Source organism: Mixophyes fleayi, chromosome 5 (assembly GCF_038048845.1).
Source record: "Mixophyes fleayi isolate aMixFle1 chromosome 5, aMixFle1.hap1, whole genome shotgun sequence".
Taxonomy (NCBI): Eukaryota; Metazoa; Chordata; class Amphibia; order Anura; family Limnodynastidae; genus Mixophyes; species Mixophyes fleayi.
Window position 1 is genome coordinate 148,099,648 of NC_134406.1, and position 23,535 is coordinate 148,123,182.

At 41.8% G+C, this 23,535-nt stretch overlaps 1 pseudogene; it reads right to left on the bottom strand.

Annotated features, from left to right (window-relative positions):
• Nucleotides 1-268: 268 nt before the first annotated feature.
• On the bottom strand, nucleotides 269-4,291 carry LOC142159482 (DCN1-like protein 5 pseudogene; annotated as a pseudogene).
• Nucleotides 4,292-23,535: the final 19,244 nt, after the last annotated feature.

Consider the following 23,535-nt stretch of genomic DNA (forward strand, 5'->3'; position numbering starts at 1 on the left):
ATCAAGCCTGATCTCTTTTTATTTACTGGTCTCTCTTTATTTTTCACCTGCACTGTGTTTTTTCTGTAATAAACAGTTTAATGTTTGTATCACATTTCTGGCTCTGTGGCTATAATTATAAGGATTTAGTTTTTGAAAAGAATCGTAACAATAAGTATACAGCTTCAGCAAAGATGAATGTATTCTTCAATCACTTCAGGTTAGGGCATCTGAAGCTTCATGTTTGTTTTCAGAATATATCTTGCTGTATTACCTCATGGATTTAATTCTACTGCACAAAATCATCAATGACAAGGAGCCAGAAGTCATTTTCATCATAGTTGTTGAGGTCATAATGGAAAGTCTGGATAAATTCTAACACCATATTTCACTGATCTCTTCTCATAAAGCAGTATCCCCATTTGTCCAGAAACTGAAAAAATGCAGAAAGTAAGGGTCACTTGCATCTTAGAAAGAGTGCCAACATGGATTTTGCTGTCTTGATATTCAGAACTGCCTGGTCTTTATCCCTTACAAATTCAAAACCATATTGGTAAATACTCTTAAAGACGGTGTTATGAATCCCAGTGCATTCACGAAGAGCAACAGAAGTGTAAAGCAAAGTGTCTTTATTCAGGTAAATACACAAACAAAGATAACTCAGATCCACTGATAAGAACAAGTTCCTAAGGAGACTGTATAGTAAAAATGTCAGGAACAGGTATTATAAGTTTTACCCCAGTCCAGAAGGCACAAGGCTGTCCAGGAAAGCAGACAGAGTCCAGGGATCAAGCAGTGATCAGACAAACAAATCCAAATAGCCAGGCAGAGATCAAGCAAATTAGCGAGGTCCAGAAGTCTGTCCAAAAGGTCAGGGCAACAGGCAAAACAGCGTGGTCCAAGGTACAGGCAAACGATTTGGGGTCTCAGGCAAGCAGGCAAGGTCCAAGGTACAGGCAGGGGTCATACACAGAAGTTCAGTCCAGCAGGTATATACCAAACAGCACAGGAGCAGGTTAGCAGCAGCCAGGAACAAACGGATGAACTGCACAGAGCACAGCTAGAGGCAGGTACTTAAAGCAGTGCGACAGGTGCAGTTGTAATCAGGCATAATGCAAGGAGATTAACTCCTTCAGGCAAGTAGAAGAGTTCAGGAACAGAACAGCAGCACCTCTGGTGGTATGAGGCACTGCTGCTAGGTTCGAACAACAGACAGAGTTGTAACATAGCTCCCCCTTTAAGGAGCGGATTCCAGATGCTTCATACAAGCTCCCTTCAGGTCTTCCTCCTCTTTTTTTTCTTTTTATGGGATCTTCTTGAAGATCCAATTGGGCTCTTCTCCAAAGGAGTACAGAGAAGACCCATTTCCTCAGAAGCAAAAGAAGAATTGGCAAGTTCGTCCACTAAGTCTCTTGTCTCTTCAACGAATTCACTTTCAGAGTCTGAGTCCCAGCCAAGGGTCGGGAAAGGACCTTTTATTCTATTAGAAGATGGCGGTATGCCCAAAAAGCCAGTCACCAAGGTTGATGCTTGTTGAGACTGAGGTGGCATAGAGAGACCCCGATCAGGTGACATTACGGGAGGTGGAAAGTATTTCTGACAGACAGCATTTACAAAGTCCATGGTGTTGTGGGTAATGGGATCATCAGATTTAAGAAGGGAAAAAGCCCAAGTCTGCAGCTCCACTCTGAAATTCATGATAATCGTACCAACTTGGTTAAATTGGACAGAGAAATATGCTGGAAATTCTTCAAATTGCTTCATACAAACTTGAAGGACTAAACAAAATTGTTTCAGGTCTCCGTCAAAGAAGGCTGGAGGAGGGACTGAAGATTCTGAAGAAGCTTTTGGGCATTCAGGCTCAATAGCAGACTCTGAAGAGTTCCCAGCTTGTGCAGCAGTCTCTGGAGAGTCCCCGGCTGGGGCAGTAGAGCAGGAGTCCCCGGCTGGGATGGCAGAGCAGGAGTCCCCGGCTGGGACGGCAAGTTGGGAACACTTGACGGGAAGCCCGGACTGGGCACAGCACTCCGACTGGATAGCACTGTGAGATGCCTCAGAGCAGACAGCACTGTGAGATGCCTCAGAGCAGACAGCACTGTGAGATGCCTCAGAGCAGACAGCATCAAGTGGCAACTCGAGCTAAACCGCATAGAGTGGCAACTCGGGCTGAACCGCATGGACAGGCAACTCGGGCTGAACCGCATGGACAGGCAACTTGGGCTGAACCGCATGGACAGGTAACTCGGGAGGGGACTGGAGGGACAGGGCCCTCTCTGGAACGAGCTGGAAGGGCAGCGCTCTCTCTAAGGCAGACTGTAAGGGCAGCGCCCCTTCTGGAGCAGACTGTAAGGGCAGCGCCCCCTCTGGAGCAGACTGTAAGGGCAGCACTCCCTCTGCAGCAGACTGTAAGGGCAGCGCCCCCTCTGGAGCAGACTGTAAGGGCAGCGCCCCCTCTGGAGCAGACTGTAAGGGCAGCGCCCCCTCTGGGGCTGAAGACTCGGGAGAAGAGGCAGTGGCTGAAGACTCGGGAGTAGAGGCAGTGGCTGAAGACTCGGGAGTAGAGGCAGCAGACTTAGGACCGGACACAGCGGACTCAGGACCGGACACAGCGGACTCAGGACCGGACACAGCAGCAGGAGACTCAGAGCTAAAGGCAGAGACTGGCATCTCGGAACAGGAGGCAATGGCCGGAGACTCAGTGCTGGCGGCAGCTGGAACTGGCACCGCAGGACAGGCGGCAACTGGAACTGGCACCGCAGGACAGGCAGCAACTGGAACTGGCACTGCGGGACAGGCGGCAAATGGAACTGGCACCGCAGGACAGATGGCAACTGGAACTGGCACCGCAGGACAGGCGGCAACTGGAACTGGCAGATTAGGCTGAAGTAAAGCAACAGGAGGTGAGGTGCAGAACAATCCAGGATCTGGAGAGGAGCACACTGAAGGCTGCTCCATAGGATGTTGTGGTCTGCGGAGCGGACAGTTTTGTAAGAAATGTTCGCCACTGGCGCAGTAGAGGCATAGTTTACCAATCCTTCTGCGCCATCATTCCTCCTCAGTGAGAGGGACGCAGGTAGCTTGGTCATTTAGAATCCCTAATGGTAGGGAACATTGGCATTACCATAGATGCAGCACCAATGTCAGAAAAAGTTCTGTGAGGATTCTCTGCGGTCTGCATGCTTTCATTAGAGGAGTTTGTTGCTTTAAAATCAAAATTAGTGTTGAAACTACTTATCACAGCAGCAGGAAGAGTTTTAAGCAGTTTTCGGAGTAAAGTGGATAGTTGTATGATTTGGTAACGGAGCTGAACAATGTCCATTTGCAGCATTTGTAATTGTGGATTTACAGACATGTCTAATAGTCAAACACAGAGTTCAATGCAAGAACACTAGGAATTCCAGAACTAAGGCAGAGGGTGTGCAATCAGCAGGCCCAGATTGTATGGCAGTTCATCATGTTATGAATCCCAGTGCATTCACGAAGAGCAACAGAAGTGTAAAGCAAAGTATCTTTATTCAGGTAAATACACCAACAAAGATAACTCAGATCCTCTGATAAGTACAGGTTCCTAAGGAGACTGTATAGTAAAAATGGCAGAAACAGGTATTATAAGTTTTACCCCAGTCCAGAAGGCACAAGGCTGTCCAGGAAAGCAGATGGAGTCCAGGGATCAAGCAGTGATCAGACAAACAAATCCAAATAGCCAGGCAGAGATCAAGCAAATTAGCGAGGTCCAGAAGTCTGTCCAAAAGGTCAGGGCAACAGGCAAAACAGCGTGGTCCAAGGTACAGGCAAACAATTCGGGGTCTCAGGCAAGCAGGCAAGGTCCAAGGTACAGGCAGAGGTCATACACAGAAATTCAGTCCAGCAGGTATATACCAAACAGCACAGGAGCAGGTTAGCAGCAGCCAGGAACAAACGGATGAACTGCACAGAGCACAGCTAGAGGCAGGTACTTAAAGCAGTGCGGCAGGTGCAGTTCTAATCAGGCATAATGCAAGGAGATTAACTCCTTCAGGCAAGTAGAAGAGTTCAGGAACAGAACAGCAGCACCTCTGGTGGTATGAGGCAGTGCTGATAGGTACAAACAACAGACAGAGTTGTAACAGACGGAGTTCATCATTCAGTTGAGAGCGTAGATAATCGAATTTACCCTGTAACTTCTCTGTGATGTCAGATTGTAATCAGGTCATCCCTTTTAGCCATTCCACCTTTGTGAAAAATGTTTGTTTCTAGCATCTAGTTTCCCGGTCAGAACCAACATAATTCAATCTTCTGGTTCAATGCCAATTTCTTCACAGAATATTTCCATACTTCTGGGCCCGATAATTTCATCTGGACTTGCATACTCATGAAACCAAGTGAGACATCGCTTGCTAGAAAACCAACCTTTACTACTTGAGACTTGTATACATTTCTTTAGAGTCACTTCACCAGTAGAGGAGGATTTTCTCTTTTTTTCAGGGGCATATTGTTGTGAGATGATATATAATGAAATACAAGTCAGGTCTTCCACTTCCTATATAACTTTGTTGAGCTCTAGAAATGCTGGAGAGCTGTCAGAAGATGTCTGTCTTCTCTCCTTGATCAACCAGAACTATGTCAACACTTAGTAGAACAGCAAAGTCCATTGTAATCCCCACTCTCTCAAGCTGAGATAGAGATACAACCTTTCACTGAAGGGGAGCTGAGGGGAGGCAATTAAATCAACACCTTCGGGCAAAAGTCCGCGCCCTGATGGCTTTTCCATTGCATACTATAGGACCTTTAAGAATGAATTGATACCCCTGATGGTGTTGGCCTTTAATGCGATCTCCAGTGACTTCGCTTGCTCCCCACAGAGTTTGGAAGCCCATATAACGGTGATCCCCAAAGAAGGAAAGGACCCCTCTTAATGTGCAAGCTACAGGCCCATTTCCTTGTTGAACGTAGATCTTAAGCTGTACGCGAAACTTATTGAAAATAGATTAAAATATCTACTTCCAGACCTGATTCACTCGGATCAGGTGGGTTTTGTACCGGGTCGAGAGGCACGGGACAACACCACCAAGGTGATAAATCTGATTTATACAGCTTCATGCTCAACAACGGCTTCAATGCTCTTGTCTACAGATGCAGAAAAGGCCTTTGACCGTGTGAGTTAGCCGTTTATGAGAGGGCTCCTGGAGCATCTTGGATTAGGCCCGTTGGGACTTCATAGAATCTTAGCACTTTATCGACAACCCAAGGCTAGAATTAAATTAATGGCGATCTGTCGGAACCGGTGATGATAAATAATGGCACTAGGCAGGGGTGTCCGCTATCTCCACTCATATTTGTGTTGTGCATGGAGGTGTTGGCAAGAGCAATCAGGGCCAATCCAAATATATCTGGGGTCCAGGTGGGTGAGAGAGAACATAAACTCGCCTTATTCGCGGACGACCTTTTGGCCGTTATTACCAACCCGGTTGTTTCCCTACCCAACTTTGTTAAAGAATTTCGAAGGTTTGGTTTACTATCTAACTTCAAAATCAACTATGGCAAGTCAGTGGCTTTGAACATTAATACCCCGGCCTCCGTGGTGGAGGGTTTAAAATGCGCCTCCCCTTTTATTTGGCATCCCTCCCAATTGAAATATTTAGGCGTTGTACTTTCTAGCGCTCTCTCGCGCCTATACGACCTCAACTTTAAACCACTTTTGGGGAATCTCCGGGCTGACTTGAGAGAGTGGCAGAGCAAGAATTTCACATGGATAGGTAGGGTTAACATTATAAAAATGAATGTTCTACCCCGACTTCACTACCTCATACAGACATTACCTATTTTAATACCCGACTTTTGGTTTCAAGGCATCCAGCGTCTGGTGCGGGACTTTGTGTGGAGTAGGAGGCACCCAAGATTCAAGCACGAGACTTTATTCAGAAGAAGACACTTGGGGGGTCTCCAGCTTCCTCACATACCCTCATACTATGATGCTGCATTCTTAACCAGAATATTGGAGATGTCAGCTCAGGAGGGAAGGAAACAATGGGTAGAGATCGAATCATCATATCTTGACTCTTCTAGTGCTACATTAATCTGGCTAGCCAAATTACCCAAGATTTCGCACTCTACATTAGGGCCCACTCTCGCGAAATGGTCCAAGCTTAGAACTCTTACTCACATTTCATCTAAACACTTGTTGCTTCATCTCTCAAAACAGGACACGAGGTTGCAAAGGTTAAATTACAGCCATGCCAAAGTTCAGATTGTTGGGGCACTGTCTCACCTGGGGCTAAGACATTTGACAACAGATAGGATTAAGGCTATACAACTCATGACACTGCTGCAAAACTAGCAACAGATTCATACTTTCTTAGGAATGTGTGGATATTGAAAAACACTGGATACCAGCTTTATCTATATTGGCTTCACCATTGCATTAGTTATTTTCATACTCCAAAACTTACCTTGTTTCACATACAGAGGAGTCAGAACAAGTATTCCTCAATCTTAAAGAGAGTCTGACTAAAGCACCTGCTCAGGGAATACCAGATTATGAAAAACCTTTTGAGTTATACTGTACTGAAGCTGCTGGTTGTGCTGCAGGAGTCTTGACACAAAAACATGGTGACACTAGCCGACCGGTAACATATTACAGTGCATAATTGGACACTGTGGCAAGATCTCTCCATTCGTGTTTAAAGAGTGTAGTAGCAGCTGCTCTTTTGGTAAGTAAGAGCGAGGACGTAGTACTGGCACAAGAATCAACTGTCCATATACCAAATGTGGTATCTGCTCCCCTAAATTCTGCCCAAATTACTCATGTTTCCTCAGCAAGATTTACAAAATTGGCATTAGCACTGATGGCACCTGCTAACCTCACATTAAATGCAGCTACATAGCTAACATATGTGCCATGATAATTTGGCTGATATACAAATATATATGATTGTAAGAATATTTGAATGAGACCTTTTTTGCTAGACCTGACATACATGACAACCCTTTATAAAATGTAAATTTTACGTTTTACATGGCTGTCATAGACAGACAGACTCAGGAGAATTATGTACTGGTTATGCTGTTGTAGATGACAAAGTTATTATAGAAGCTGAACCATTTGGCCCACCACACTCAGCCCAAGTAGCTGAACTCGTGCCATTGAGAAGAGCATGGGAGTTAGCAGAAACTGTGTAAATCAGTTAATATGTACACTGACTCTATATACACTTTTGGGGTAGTGCATGTCAAAGTCGTATAATTGTATGAAAGAAAGTATATTGATTAATATTGTTTTACTGTGCGATTGCGATCAGTATGCCACGCATTACGTGTCTTGGCGCAATTGCACGATAAAGCACGCACGCATGCACTCGCACTTTCACATTCATTTATATATATTTTTTTATTTATAATGGTTCCATTCCACAGTCATTTATGAGAAGATGTTATTTGATTTTTAGTTATATATTATAAGGTTATATGTACACTTAAGTGATATTTTAAGCTCAGGTCGCGGGACGCATGTCATGTTTGGTATCATTGTAATCCCCTATTGATCTGCAGTTGTCCGGTTCATTCGCCGAAAGGATCGCACATTGCGTGCACTAGTAAACGATGATAGGGCACAAATGATTAGCATGATACTGTCTGTGTAATGCTAATAGACCAGTTTGAACCACTTCTTGATGGAAACACTAAGTCTTCATCATCTGGAGTGCTGACCCCCACCTTTGGATATTTTCGTTTGAACTGGCCAATGACCTGCATTACACTGGACCCTCCTGAAGCCTGGACCTATAGATGCAAGGCACATCCTCTGTATTTTTTTCACTGTATCACTAAGTGTATATATACTGCTCCCTGAAATCAGCTACAGTCACACTGACCACAGTCTTCTGGACTGAAGGACTGTACTGTAGAAATTTATTGAACTGCTAAACTTTTGCTTATGCTAAATAAATTGCTTGTGCTTTGGAACCACACATATAGACAATGCTTATTGGAAAACGATGAAATTACTTTAATATGCATGAATATAGGGGTCTCTATGGTGTGTTAGTAATTTTATGACAGCATCAGGAACATCAGTAGCGTATTCACAACACATAAAAGAACTTCTGACTGCTATGCAACTTCCTAAGGAAATAGCCGTTATCAAGTGTAAAGCACACACATACGACAGGAACCTCACATCACTTAGTAACTATAGAGCATAAGAGGCTGCTAAGTGAGCAGCAGACACACTCATAAAAACAAATGTAAGCAAATTAATGACTTTTGAAGATCTCAGTGTACAGAAATTAATAGAAATGCAGGATTCGTATTCTGTACAGGATAAGGCTGTCTAGAAGTTGAAAACATGTGGCCAAGAGTACTCTGGACTCTGGTAATATGGACAAGGTAGGACAGTAGCTTACAAGGCATTTCTTTCAAGCTCAGCAGACTCACCTGGGTAAGGATGGTACGTGCAAATTGGTAAGAGCATATTGGTGAGCACCTTATGTCTTTTCACAGGCTAGTAAGAAAGCAATGTCTTGTCTCACTTGTGTGAGAAAAAATACAGGAAGGGCGATACCAACAAACCCATCCCACATTTCTCCTACCTTTCCAGGCCATACAAATCGACTTCATACAATTACCACTCTGCAAGAATCTCAAGTATGGATTAATGTGTATAGATGTTTTCTCTAACTGAGTAGAGGCTTATTCAGCTGTCTCTAATAGTACTGTTTTCACTAAGAAAATCGTTCAGGAATTTGTTTGTAGGTTTAGTACCACAAAAATCATTAAAAGTGATGGGGTACACATTTTACTGGGGATGTCTTTCGGCTTTTGTGCAACCTCTTGGGTATTGATAGTAAGTTACACACTCCCTATAGGACACAATCCAGTGGGAAAGTAGAGAGGGTAAATGGTACTATCAAGAACAAATTAAGTAAAGTGGTGGCTGAAACTGGATTAGCATGGCCGAAAACTTTGCCATGCTGAGGGGTATCATAAATGAAACTATGTTAACAGACATAAGAAAGTGTTGGTTGGAAAAGTTCCTCTGGGTTACTCTTTAAGCATTATCCAAGCTGAGACTTGCCTTAAACAGGTGGAAATACTAGTCATGGGCAACTTTACTAAGACAATGCGCAACACTGTAACGGACTGTTTTGTGCCTTATATCCTTCCAGATGATGTATGTTACATTTGTGAGCAAAGGGCTTATGTTTATCTCAGACTTCCAAATGAATATGTTTTCTAGGAAGAGTAGTTCCTGAAATAATGACTATTTCCCATGACAAAATTACTGACATTCACAGAACAATCTCACCTCCTTATGTACACACAGAGTATGAACACAAAATCAAAATAAATATGATTCCAAGGGCAGAACCTTTAGCTGCAAATTTTGTTACAGAATCCACAGGGCTTCAGATCGTGGTTGCATTGGACCCCACCAAGATTACTCGGTGAACCCTAAATTATAAATATATACAGGATCTGGCTAAACTAATTGATAATATTACCGAGATGTATGATGAAACATTCAGATATGCGAGTAGTGAACTGCAAGCTTATAAGAAGGAATTAGTACAATATAGATTGGCACTAAATTATCTCACTGTCATTCCTGGTGGATATTGTGTGACGTTAGCCACCCAGTTAAGTGTTAAGTGTTGTACTTACATCACTAATAATACAGATGACCCAAAAGAAATAACCGTAAAATGGACGAGATTCTAAAGTTAAAATTGGAATTTCGCAAGACTCACAATGCCTTTTATATGAAATAGGGATGAATCTCATGGTTGAATCCTGTAAAATGGTTTTCAGGCTTATGGGAATGAGCAAAAGAACTGATTACTGGTATAGGTAAGCTCCTTATCATTATAGTTGGTATCTTTATAGTAATTGGTTTATGTTTCAGATGTGTTCCTGCTGTGTTGGTAAACAATCAACAAAGATGACCCCAGAAAATGACAATGTGATGATATTAAGAGGGACAGGTATCGCAGAAAATTAAGTTTTATATTATAATTGTGCAAAAGAATCTTGAAGGAGTGAAAGTGTTGAATATACTATTAAAGTTTAATAATTGAATCAAAGTGATAATCAGCAGTTTCTGTAAACTAATATCGGTTGTGATGTGATAAGTACACAATTGAACAATAATCTTTAGCAAACAACAACATGAAAATAAGATTAATCTATTTATTTCAGTTAATATAAAATATAATGTGGTGAAGAAGGTAATTAACATTTCCAACATGTTAATTACAAGTTTGGTCTTATTCTGTTTGGAATCGCATAAGAGCGTTTCCGGTAGAATTAATGAAGCGTTTGCACATTGCGAATGCTAGTTATAACTAATATTACTATTTATACACCAGATAGCAACTCCACAGATGTCATAAATAAATAAGTTTATACAGGTCTAGAGGCGGAAGCCTGAAGAAGGTCACCTGGCCACATATGGAAAGATCACCCACACCTCAGGGAACAATAGCCAGAGGAATCAGCCAATAAGACATCGAGCTCTTGGATGTTCATGACCCATCGACATACGGATGTGGACCATAATACTGTATCTCTGTATCATTGTCATATCACTAATTTGTATGACTGTACAGTGTATAAATTGTCAATCTGTAGCTTTGGAAACCAGAGCTTTCTGATGGAAGCTTGTTGTTGGTGCCAACCGTGCAGGTGTATGCATGCTATATTTTGTCCTGTAATATATTTCACAAACTAAACTCTTTTGCTTTGGAACCACAGCGATTGCATCGGAACATCTTTATTTCATACGATACAACAGACATATCAGTCGCCTCTCTGATTTCATCACCTTCATACTATGCTCTCAAAACTTCTTTATAAACAATCATAGCTGTAAATTATATTTTGTGTGACTCATGGGATCCCAGGATGATCTCCTACTAACCAATCTGACTGATACCTCCAGGGTTTATAACTTTCTATACCCTACTTTATCTCTAAGTATTAAAACTTTCCATATATCACAGTCTCTCTTATGGACCAACATTACCACAACTAGGACTTATTTTACATATATTTTGCATACATTTTTAGATTGTAAGTTGCCATGTAACTTGTATTTGTATGTCACTACTCATAATCTCACCAGTTGTATATTACTCTAGAATATGTCTGCCCTTTGTATTTAGCTATTAAAAATCTGTATGTTAAACTTATAAGTTAAATAGTTATGTTATATGTTATAGTTATATAATATGTTTAATAATAATTAATATGTTTTAGAAAAGAAAAGCCATTTCTTGTATCAGAGGTAGAAAATCGGAAGGCAGTATGACCAAGGTTCAAAGCAGAGATCAATGGAGATACAAGTACAGTCAGTACAAATGGAAGCAATACAATAAAACAACACTAAGGTTTTAGGCAGGACAGAACATAACCAGGGCCTGATCAACCACTAGGCTGATCAGGCTGCAGCCTGGGGCGCTGGGGCCCGGGGGGTGCAGCGCTGCGGGTATTTTTTTTTGGGTGGGGGTCAGCAACAGTCAGCCAATCTCTAGGCTGCCAGTTGCTGTGCAGGAGACAGGAAGCAGGAAGTCTTCACTTTCTGTCTGCTGATCTGAGGAGCTGAGGAGCGACGCTGGCCTGCACAACTACAGGTAAGTGAAGGGGGGACTGCCATGCATATCTATAGGGAGGGGGGGACTGCCATGCACATCTATAGGAAGGGGGGGGACTGCCATGTATATCTATAGGAACGGAGAGGGAGGACTGCCATGCATATCTATAGGAAGGGAGAGGGGGGGGGGACTGCCATGCATATCTATAGGAAGGGAGAGTGAGGGGACTGCCATGCATATCTATAGGGAGGGAGAGGGGGGGGACTGCCGTGCATATCTATAGGAACGGAGAGGGTGGACTGCCATGCATATCTATAGAAAGGGGGAGGGGGGGACTGCCATGCATATCTATAGGAAGGGAGAGTAGGGGGACTGCCATACAAATCTATAAGGAGGGAGAGGGAGGCACTGCCATACAAATCTCTAGGGAGGGAGAGGAGGGACTGCCATACAAATTTATAGGGAGGGAGAGGGGGGACTGCCATACAAATCTATAGTGTGGGAGAGGTGGGGCTGTCATACAAATCTATAGGGTGGGAGGGGGTGGCTGCTATGCAAATCTATAGGGATGGAGAGAGGTTGTCATGTGTGAAGGAGGGCAGAGGAGGGGGCTGACTGGGGGAGTTTTGATGTTTAATGGGGGGAATAGCTACAGAGTGGATGTAAGGAATATGGCTGTAGGTAGTATGGATGCAGGATGGGAGGTTAAGGAAAATGGCTGCAGGGGGGTTAAAGAAAATAGCTGCAGGGTGGGTTAAAGAAAATGGCTGCAGTGGGGGTTAAGGAAAATGGCTGCAGGGGGTATTTAAAAATAGAGTAGCTTTGGGGGGCAAAATCTCATGATTGTGTGGCGGTTACATGGATGCTCTCTGTGCTCTCAGCAATCACTAGAATACTTAATATTAATGAGATGGGGCTGGTAGAACCACAAATATTCAGATATTGCTTATATATTCCTCTACAATGGGGTACTTTTAGCTGGCCATAATGGAGTGTTTTGTTTTAACTAAAGGGACTAATCATTCAGGGTTTGTTAACATATTGCATTATAATAAATTTTTGCATTTTCAAAACAGGACGTCAACTTTCCAGAAGCCAGCAAGAGGATAACAAATCTACACAAGAGAAGAGCAAGAACAGGTAAGAGAAAATGGCACAATCTGTCTAAATTTGAATGCTGGAGAATACACCTGAACATTCATATTCAGGAGTTTTCCTATACACCTATATATTCAGGGGTGGGGCGGGGGCACTGCGGCCGTATTAGCCTAGGCCGGCCAGAACCCTTAATCAGGCCCTGAACATAACCTACATATGTACAAGGAAAACAGTGAACTGTACCTATGACTGCAAATCAAAGAAGGAGACTGATGAGATCTTACTTGGTCATGCTTTCATCCATCATGATAGGAGTCAATCCAAAGCTTCAAAGAGAAGGAACTGATTATTTATATGGCTCATATTGCACAAGTGTAAATGTCAAAATGGTTATAAAGTAATCTCTAGCCAGCATATAATTCACTATTTTCTTATTTCAAATCTTCTTATGTCACTTTCGTATGTGTGATTTGTGCCTATTTCATTAAAAAAACATTATTATTATAGATAGACCCTTAGAATGATTTTGTTTCTCAAAACCATAACCATTATTTTTTTTATGCAACACCCCCGCCCACCCACACATAGACAAACATATATATGGCCCTTAATCTCTTGTTTCAAACTCCTATTATCCTGCTGATTATTAACTTGCGAACAGACCACTGTTACCTTGTTTGTTTTTGTTACTAGCCAGTTTTTTTTTACTGGGTTTGTTCCCAATTGTAAAGTGCTGAGGAGCATGTTGGAGCTTTATAGTTCATTGTATAAAAAAATATATAAATGAAAGTCTGATGGGGGCCAGCAGAATTGTTAAATAACTTAAACAAAAGAACTTGTTAACTAATGTATTTATCTTTATTACCTATACAGTGCAATGTATAATACAGCAGACTTGTTAAGTGCTCTGATTATTACAGTGGGAAATTAGTACACAAGCTTGTTCATTAAAGTACAATGTGTTTTTACATTAAGGGCTTCAATTCCAACTAGCAAGTGGTGATTGCTTCTTTTCTACCTTTTGTGCTGCCATTCGTTAATAACCTTCACTAGTCCTTTCTCTTTTAATCAAAGAATTACATATTCTTAAAGGTTCTGGGAAGCTGTGCCGTCTTTGCATCCACAACACCACACATTGCCAAAGCAATTATGGTGAATTTAAAGATAAAAGCATCCAGAGGCTGGAGTCCGTCCAGCTCAATTAGCTACAAGTTTCAATGAAGAGGAAATCTTTACACTTCATGGAGGAAGGCATTCAGGAGAAACATACTCAATTAAAGATTTCTGTGAGAAACTGTATGCATTGTTTATTTGCAGTATTTGTGGTGTTCACCAGAAGTTGTGTTATGATGTGTATATGGAACATAAAGCCATCCTCTTGATATTTTGTAAATATATTCAGAAAAGGTCTTTTTTATATGATCATATAGAGCAGGTTTTTTTTAGCCTGTGCATCACAAATACTCTAAAGTTGACATGCAATTTAGAGTTTACCACAATAATCTTTTCTTGTAAACATATTGTATATCATTAACTAATAAAGTAATTGGAGATATTTTGCAACACAGAAAACTCCTGATGAACAGCATAAAATCCTGTTTGGTGGCAAAAGTTTTAGTGGGCAATAGCTTCAATAATGTGCCTAGTTAAAGATACACTGATTTTCCGCTGGAGAAATACTACTTTCTTTGTTTGAAGTGGCTTTTTTTTACTTCAATAGCATTTTATTAGTTTTCCAAGGATTATGGGGTACAGAAAGTAAAAAGGGGGGGGAAGGCAAATGAAATAAAACAAAAAGAGGGTAGGAAGGGTACATAGTGGGGAGTAACACATTAAACAATACTGCATCTATAACACATTGTAGACATGAGGATGAAAGACACAGTTTGCCCCCTCATATTTTGTGAGAGTTACCCTGTTCCGGTGGCCACGAGAAAGCTTCTAACGAGACTGTTGGGGAGATTCTTTAAAGGAAAGTGGTACGGGAGGCAGATTAGAATCTACTTGAACTGGCGGCGCTCCCTCTCCTTCCATAACATATACGTGCCAATTGAACCATTTCATTATCGGGGAAGAGGGGGCCGTGGAATAAGGCATCCCCGCTGTCTCCATATTGAAGATGCATTGTACCTTGACCACTACTTTTTGTATTGGAGGTGGCTGTGAGGACTTCCAGCACTGAGCTATTGAGGCTCTCGTGGCAATCAGAATGTGGCCAAATACATATTTAGCATGCTGTGAAAACTGGGGGGGGATAATAATATTATAACGCGACCTCCGGGGTAGGAGAGAGCAGGGGCAAATGCAGGATTTGAGGAGGGGGGGTTTTCCCCGGCATACCACCAGTGGGTGTGACCAGCATGCATGGGGGCGTGGCTATAATTTTAGATAGTGCTATCCCCCTTTAAATACATGAGCAATGCTGCGTGTACTACTATGAATGCAGCTCCCCCTTTATGAGCAGAGCAGTGTGAAGTGGGACATACCTACCAACTGTCCCTTTAGTCGGGAGAAAGTCCTGACTGAGTGGGTCGGTCCCTAAAGTCAGGACTGACCCACCAGAATCAGGACAGTTGGCAGAATGTCCTGCTCTCTCCTACCTGTTCTTCCTGCTTTAAATACTTGTTGCTGCTGTTCGTGTCCTAAGTTCAGTTGTGCTTGTCTGGATCCTGGAATATTGGGTCCCTGTTTGGAAATGGAATAGGTACATGAGATATAGAAATACCAGCAATGAGTGAACACAGTAGGCCTCCCTGCCTTTATGCAGTCCAACATTAAATCAAAACAACTCATGTTCTATTATTAGGACCCCTTTCTTGTAACCAGCCTGACTGTAAAATAATTTTATTCACCTTTAATAAAAAGACCTATTTCCCCAAACAACCCCAACATTAATTGTAATCACATTTATTAAATAATCCAATTTCCTACCATACATTAAATAACTTGCATTCACTTTTTAGAAATACCAATCCTTTAACCAAAACTCTGCCACACATTTAAATAATAGTGCCCAAACCACCCCAACATGAAATGAATCATCCCATCCTACATTATTAAGTCTGCACCAACCCCACTATTAAATTAAATTACCCCACCATAACCCCACAAACAAAATAACACCCATTAATTAGATACCACCTACCTCACACAATACATTGCCACAATCCCCTTGTGCCATCACACACACTATATTGCCACAAGTTCCTTGTGCCATCACCCACACACACACTACATTGCCACAAGATTCCGGTGCCATCACACACACACTACATTGCCACAAGCCCCGTGCCATCACACACACACACACACACACACACACACACACTACATTGGCACAAGCCTCCTGTGCCATCACACACCTATTACATTGCCACAAGCCCCTTTGTGCCATCACACACACACACACACTACATTGCCACAAGCCCCTTGGGCCATCACACACACCTTACATTGCTTCAAGCCCCCTGTGCCATCACACACACATTACATTGCCACAAGCCCTGTGCCATCACACACACTATATTTCCACAAGCCCCCTTGTCAATACACACACTATATTTCCACAAGCCCCCTTGTCAACACACACACTATTTTTCCACAAGCCCCCTTGTCAACACACAGACACAGACACACACACACACACACACAAACACACACCTTTAAGTGCACCTCTGCTGCATCGCTCCTCACTGCTCAGACAGGAAGTGAAGTGAACCCCCCCCCCTGCGTGTGCCCTTGAGAGAGAGTCTGCGCAGTAACCTTATTGACTAATTGGGAGACTTGTAACCAAAACGGTTCTATGAGGGGACAATTCCATAATACATTTATCAAGTTGCCCGAGATATTACATTGCCGCCAGCAAAGTTTCGGATGGGTGGGCCACATTTTGTGGAGTCTAGTTGGAGTGAGATATAATCTGTTGATTAATTTTATCATCATTTCTGTATGGTTTATAAATTTTGACATTTCAAAACGAATTAGGGAAATGTTTTCCCATTGTTCCCTGTCCAGTTCAAGGTGGAGGTCAGATTCCCACAGCAATTGTATTCTAGTTTTATTTTCTGACGGAGGGAAGGAATAGCGATACCAGGAGGAAATGCTGGATTTATTTGTTAACTTGTATACAGCAAGAGTGATGGTGAAATAATGGTTAAACCTAGTCTAGGAAGGGAGTTAAACCAGTGTCTTAGCTGTAGGTATTTATAGAATTCCTGGGAAGATAGCTGGAATCTTTCCCTCATTTGCGTGAAAGAGAGTAAGCCCTGGCCTTCTAGTTAATCAGTAAGTGAGGTTATACCATTCAATGATCCATAAACTAAGATTTAAGTCTGGGATTAGTTTAGCGACTGTAGTTAAAGAGATATTTTTATTTGGAACCGTAGTTGTAGGGCTGGCCTCCAACACCTTGTCCCATACCTCCAGGGAGTCTCTAGTTGTCTTTGGTAACCGGGCATTAACATGTCGCCAAGCTTTGGGAATCCAGATTAAGTGTGCTAAAGGGAAATGTGGGTTAAGAGCTTTCTCCAGATCTACCCATGGTTTTTGATACATCGGAAGGGAGCAATCCCGAAGCTGAGATATGGACTGAAGAAAAATAAGTGTAATTCCTACCACTCAGTTCTGAGGTTCTCCAGGCATCGTACAGGTGATATTCTGCCTATAATTTAGAGAAAGCTAATGAGGATCCTGTTCTAACAGGGAGGGTGGTAGCATGGGGAGAAGATGAAAAAGGGTAGGATCTATCTAACCTAGGGTCTGCAACTATATTAAAGTCCCCCATAATGATCAAATTGAGAAATTGTGTTTCCCTATTTCCCAGGAACACTCCTTTCACGAAGGGGATCTGTCGGGAATTTGATTCATAAATGGAGGCCAAGGTCACTGGCCTATTATCCAAAATTCAGATTAAAATCAAATATCTACCTGCTTTAACTGCTATGCTAGCCTTATGTACATAGGAAATTCTATTACTGAATAATATAGCTACCCCATTACGTTTTAATGGACCATTGGCTGCGAAGCAGGTTGGATAATGATTGTCCTGAAGGGTGCGGGGAGCTGCGGCTTTAAAGTGTGTTTCTTGCAAAGCTACTATGTCAGCTTTAAGCCTTTGAAATTAATTTAGGGCAAGTCTCCGTTTATTTGCAGAATTCAAACCTAGCATTTTAGGTAAGAAAGTTAACCATTTGCAATGATTAGTATGCCTGGCAGAATACACAATAGGATATCATGCGGTAGATCTCAGAAAGGGGCATCCAAATGCATTTCGGGGTGGAGAGTATGGTTCATATGTGAGACAGAAGTATTAAGAAGGTAGGTTTTGAGAGTGACAGTTTTGTATGTAATAGGGTGCTCCATTTTGAGGCGGGGGGATTGTGGGTGGGTTGTATAAGAAAAAGGTAAAAAAAACTGAAATAACCAAAAACATTGGGTTAGAGTATTTACTGGTATTGGAGAGAAACCAGCAAAATAGTTAACTAGGGATGGACTGAGCCACTAGCGACACAACCATTGAAGAAGACACACCGGAATATAGCATATCTTAACGGAAACAAGAGGAAAGTTTTGTCTGCAGTTGCTTAGTAAACCCTTAATAACCACTAGTGAGTCTGTCCTTGGAAAATTGCTTTAATAACTGTATAGTTAGTAAACTGAAAGCAGTAGCACTGTGGGTGCTTCTAGAATGTGTACTCAGATGACAATGGGTTCAATGCTATTTAACCCACTCAGAGACTCATTTCGACTAATCTTGTCTTATGCGAGGCCTGGAAGCGGAGGAGGACTCCTGGATAGGGACACTCCAAGATTTCAGTAATGATATTCCATCCTCGATCAAGGAGATAATATGAGTGAAATGATTGCTCCGAAGGATTAGCTTGACTGGAAACCTCCACCTGTATCTGATGTCTTGGTCTCTCAGTGCTTTAGTTAATGCCTGAGAAAATCTCTGATTAGATATCGTAGCTGGGAAAAAATCTTGGTATATTTGAAGGTTCTGAAGGAGTTCAGCGTTATCCTCTAATCTAGCTGCTCTCAGAATGTGTTCTTTGGCTTGGAAGAAATGTATTCTCATAAGTGTATCTTTAGGTAGGACTTCAAAGATGGATCTTGGTCTAGGAAGCCTATGGATGCGATCTATTATCAAGTCTTGTTTAGTCGCATCAGGCAATAGATTGCAGAAAAGGTCCGTAACATAAGGGAGCAGTACAGCAGAGGTGACTGAATCAGGATTAGCACGAATCTTAATGTTATTCCTCCTGGACCTATCCTCCATGTCTGCGATTTTATCCTGGAGTGTGTGGACTTCTACTTTCAAGTTTTCATGCTCCACTATGAGCTCATTATGCAAGGCCGTCAGCTCTTCCATTTTATCTTCAATATTGCTGGTTCGACCACCCGGTTCTGCCACTTCTCACTTTATCTCCCTATTTGACGCTCTCATTTCTAATATTTCAGATTTGAAAAGGGAGAACTTGTTCTGCATAATCTTGATCATTATGGGACCTTCAGGATCCAAATTATCAGTGCAGACCTCACGTTGACTAGCTGAATGAATAGTTGGAGTAACAGAGGAAGCCCTGCTCTTGGGAATTTCTGAGCTCTTGGAAGTGCCAGTATCTGGAGTTGTAACCTGTGGTTTGAAGAAATGAACTGGCGATGCGTATGAACTAGCTTTTACATTTTTTTTTATCCATTCCGAAGGCGATCTAAAGTAGTAGCAATGAGATGTAAGGCCGACCAAGACACCTGCTACACAGAGGAGTGCAAGGTACTAAATAATATGTTGATAGGGTAGCATTAAGTTAACAAGGTTGACATTAAAGATGGTTGAGTCAGTAGTTAGGGCTGTGGAAGGAGCCACATATGTATTGATTTGGGGCGTAACATCTTGCCTTGGGTATCAACTAGATGTTGTGCAGACCAGCTGCGAGATATTAAAGTGGAGGGGTCAGGATGTTAGTAGATGCTAGAGTTCTTGTTTGAGCTACCTATGAAAGAGGCGATACTGTCACACTGTAGGTAATACTAACTACGCTTCACTTATTGTGTAAGAATTGTACAGTCAGGGTTTAATTGTCTGATAGCCACTAATGGCAGTGTGGCTATACAGTTGACACAGGCTAGGCAAAGATATGAAGGTATAGAGTGAGTTCAACCTGCAAGTGCCGGTAATTATGCGGAAATATGGGCACAGTACCTCTTCAAGCAGGCTGGCAACACAGGAGGTAGTCACAGACAGACAGCCTTCTGACTGGTAGCAGGGATATCATGCTGTAAATGGCACTGCACTCTTCCCACTGTGGTTACCTCAGCTATATCTCAGCAGCAGCTCTCCCGATTACAAACGCCCTTCTCCTTCTTTCCACGCTCTCTGCAGCCACTGACAAACTCCCCACCATCAGCGAGCACCACAAGCAGGCTCCAACTTCGGTCTGTGGCGTTCAGAGGGACCACTTCAGCGGGCAGAACCTACGGGATTCCCTGGACCCCGCACCTCATCTGTTACTCAGCAGGAAGACTGTCAGGTGGAGTTACCTTGAGGCACAGGTGAGTTCCGAACTTGTTCACCAGGAGGAAGAGCGGGTCCTCAGCCGAGCTGTACCCGGGATACTACACAGGCTACAAGACACACTTCAGCTCAGTAGGCCCGATGGTCTTACTCCTCTCACAGCTAGCCACTTTCCAAAACACCAATGCCTGGGGAGTGCCTTCGGTTCACGGGTACAGTGAGCGGGTCTTTAGCAAGCGATCTGGGTCTTGGAAACTCCCATGTAGCTGGATTTGAGTTCACTTCCACCGGAACTCACCAGTCTCACGTCCTCTGCCGATGGTGTCCAAGCCACGACCCCTGAAGTGGCTTTTTGAAACCATTCACTTGGTATAGATAGGATTTGTTGTGTTTAATATACTATACTATATGATTCTTTATACATTTTCTCTTTTGCTTTAAATTATAGGAAACAAGCATGGGAAATTTGTATTTGGAAGAACCTGAACAAAGATAGAACTTTGCATTAATGTAGACATTATTACTGAAATGAGTATGCGTAACTATCAACAGATTATTTATTTTTGTTTTGTTTTTTGGTTTAGGTATATTGAAAGTGAGAGCGCCTATGTTGTTCTCTATATTTTTATTTTGGCTATTTGTGTGGTGACACTATTTTAAAGAGGGAGGACAGCACTGAAAGGAGAATTTAGAATTTTTTATTTATCCTGTGGCTAAAGAGTTAGGACTGAGTAAAGACATTTTGAGAGTGCAGAACATAAGCATAGTTCCAAACATATTCAAATGCAAGCTAATCTCAAGATGCATTTCAATTTGAATCTGGGTGTAAGTATGCTTTGCCTACACAGTACTCGATGTATGTTAACAAAGGGTGGTGTTTGCCACAGGCTTCTAAAAGAGGAGCCAGGTGTTTAGCTGGCAATCTGCAGAGAATGGTTCTGCTCAAGATCTGCGTCTCTCTTCCACTCGCATCACTTCCTCCCATTGTCGGTTACAGGACTTTTGCGGGCTGTACCCACTTTATGGAATTCACTCCCTTGCACCCTAAGACTTTCCTCTAGTCTTCAAATGTTCAAGCATTCTCTGAAAACCCACCTCTTCAGACAAGCTTATAATATTCCTCTACCACCCTCTTAATCTCCCTAGGTTACCCTATTACTACTCTCTAGCCAACACAAGACAACAACTCTCTGACCAGCATAGTTGTGTGACTGTGCATACAGCCCACTAAATACTTTCTAACCTTTGCATTCTAGCTTGACAAATATTCAATAATAGCACTTACTCTTGCATATCAAATAATTGTTCCATACATTGTAAGCTTGCGAACAGGGCCCTCTTACCTCTCTGTATGTATGTATGTATTACCCAGTATTGTTTTATTACTGTTTTTTCCCAATTGTAAAGTGTTACGGAATCTGCTGCCGCTATATAAAAAATGTTGATGATGATGATGGCTGCAAACAGATATACACATTTGTACAGTAGTTCACCTAAGTTAAAAAGATACAGGTGCAGGACATATGTGCAAATAAATAATAGAAAAAGTCTGATTTAACGTACATATTTTTAAGTGGTTTAGAAACTGTTTCCACAGCAAATAGCAGCCTGACAGGGTGTGTCTGCAATCAAGCAGAGCACCTGCAACAAACTCCCTTTAAAGGCAAGGTAGGAGCATTATCTGTTCATCAAGTTAGGGCTGTGGGAGAAGTGTAAACTATTTAAACCTGTCTGTTTCATTCCCATCAGATGTGAGCAATGCCAGATAGTGGCTACGGAATTGGTCTCTGTCTATCTAGTGTTAGGGTTACAAGAAAGAGTGTGAAACTCTATGCTGTCAATTTACTTTACCATCCTGACAATAAAAGCAAAGTAAAAAAGCAAGAAGGTGTTTGTGTGTGCATCACCTGAAGAGTGCCCGTGTCACAGCATATATATAAAAATTATATTCTAAAATAGATGAGCAAATCTAAACAGTATAATCAGTAATAAATATGGCTGGCTTTAAAAAAATAATGTTTTTACATTAATTACATAAATCAAGATATTGTTAATGCATACTGTACATACTATACATTTTTATAGTCTATCTTACCGTGCATACACATGGTATGTGCTCTCTAATGGCATGCATATGTTTACTTTTCCGAACAAAGATGTCATGTCATTATTATCAATCAGTATTTACACTCAGTCCAGTAGCTGTAGCAAATGATACATCTGAAAACAAACGTACTTAAGAAAACCCCAGGACTTGAATCTGCCACATCTGCGTCGGCACTCCTTTATTATACATTGCCCACCCCTGTTCGCCATTCAAGTCATAGGCAGTCATGTGTGTCATTTGCATTCGGAATTGAATTGCATACGCAGAGCACTTTCATGCAGGATACGACAAGCAAATGGACTTACTTCTGAACATGACTCAAGCCTTTTATGTAGCTGTAGTGGAATGTAGGTGTTTGGAAAAATAGCATCTTATGTACTTATTAGTAATACCAGAGAATCACCCTTAACTATATTCTGTTTTATTTAAACAAAATTTTTATTTATTATGCAATATTTATGTATTAATGGGAAACATTAGGGACTGCACCATTTCAAGAATTCATTTTCCATATGGTCCCCAGAAGTGTACACAACCGTTGAAATTTTCTATTTATGTATTAACAGAGTTTGCGCAATGGGAGACCCATCAATGGTTTTAAATGGAATTATGGTGGCTTTCTCTGTGAAAGGAATATTGTTCCTATTATCAAATCCAACATCCACAAAATTTTCCATTGAACTTGAGTCCACTAAGTCACAGAGAGAAATGGATGAGCTCACAACTTTCAAGGATAATTGAAAGACAATGTAGCATCTTGGCATATTAAGAGTAGGACTCAATTGATTTATCCTTAGGGGGAATTTTTTTCTTCCCTCTTCAACGCACCTGGGTCCTGTCATTTCATGACAGTTTAAGATTATTTTTCCAGAGGGGGCATACTGCAAGGTAATGTGCAGCGTTAACACAGCAATAACACAGATTGACTTATCTTCTTGTTTTCTTTTGAACCGATAGTGGGCCTCGAAAACTGCTTTAAGATCTCGATTCTTAGAGACCAAAGGTCTAGAGATGATAACATGAAGGTTGGCAGAAAAATATATTTGATTCTGCTTTCCAGTTACTCTAGCATGGTCAGTTAATGTAACACTATGATCCATAAACCTCTTCAAATCTGGTGTATGGTGAAATCAGGCCAATTTGTCATTATTGCTACCATTAAGACCTAGGCGGAATTGACATTTCTTAGCTGCCATATTTCAATCTGCACTGTCCATTCATAGATGGAATTCTACTACATACTCCAAAACAGAGTTTGAAAGTTTTGCGTA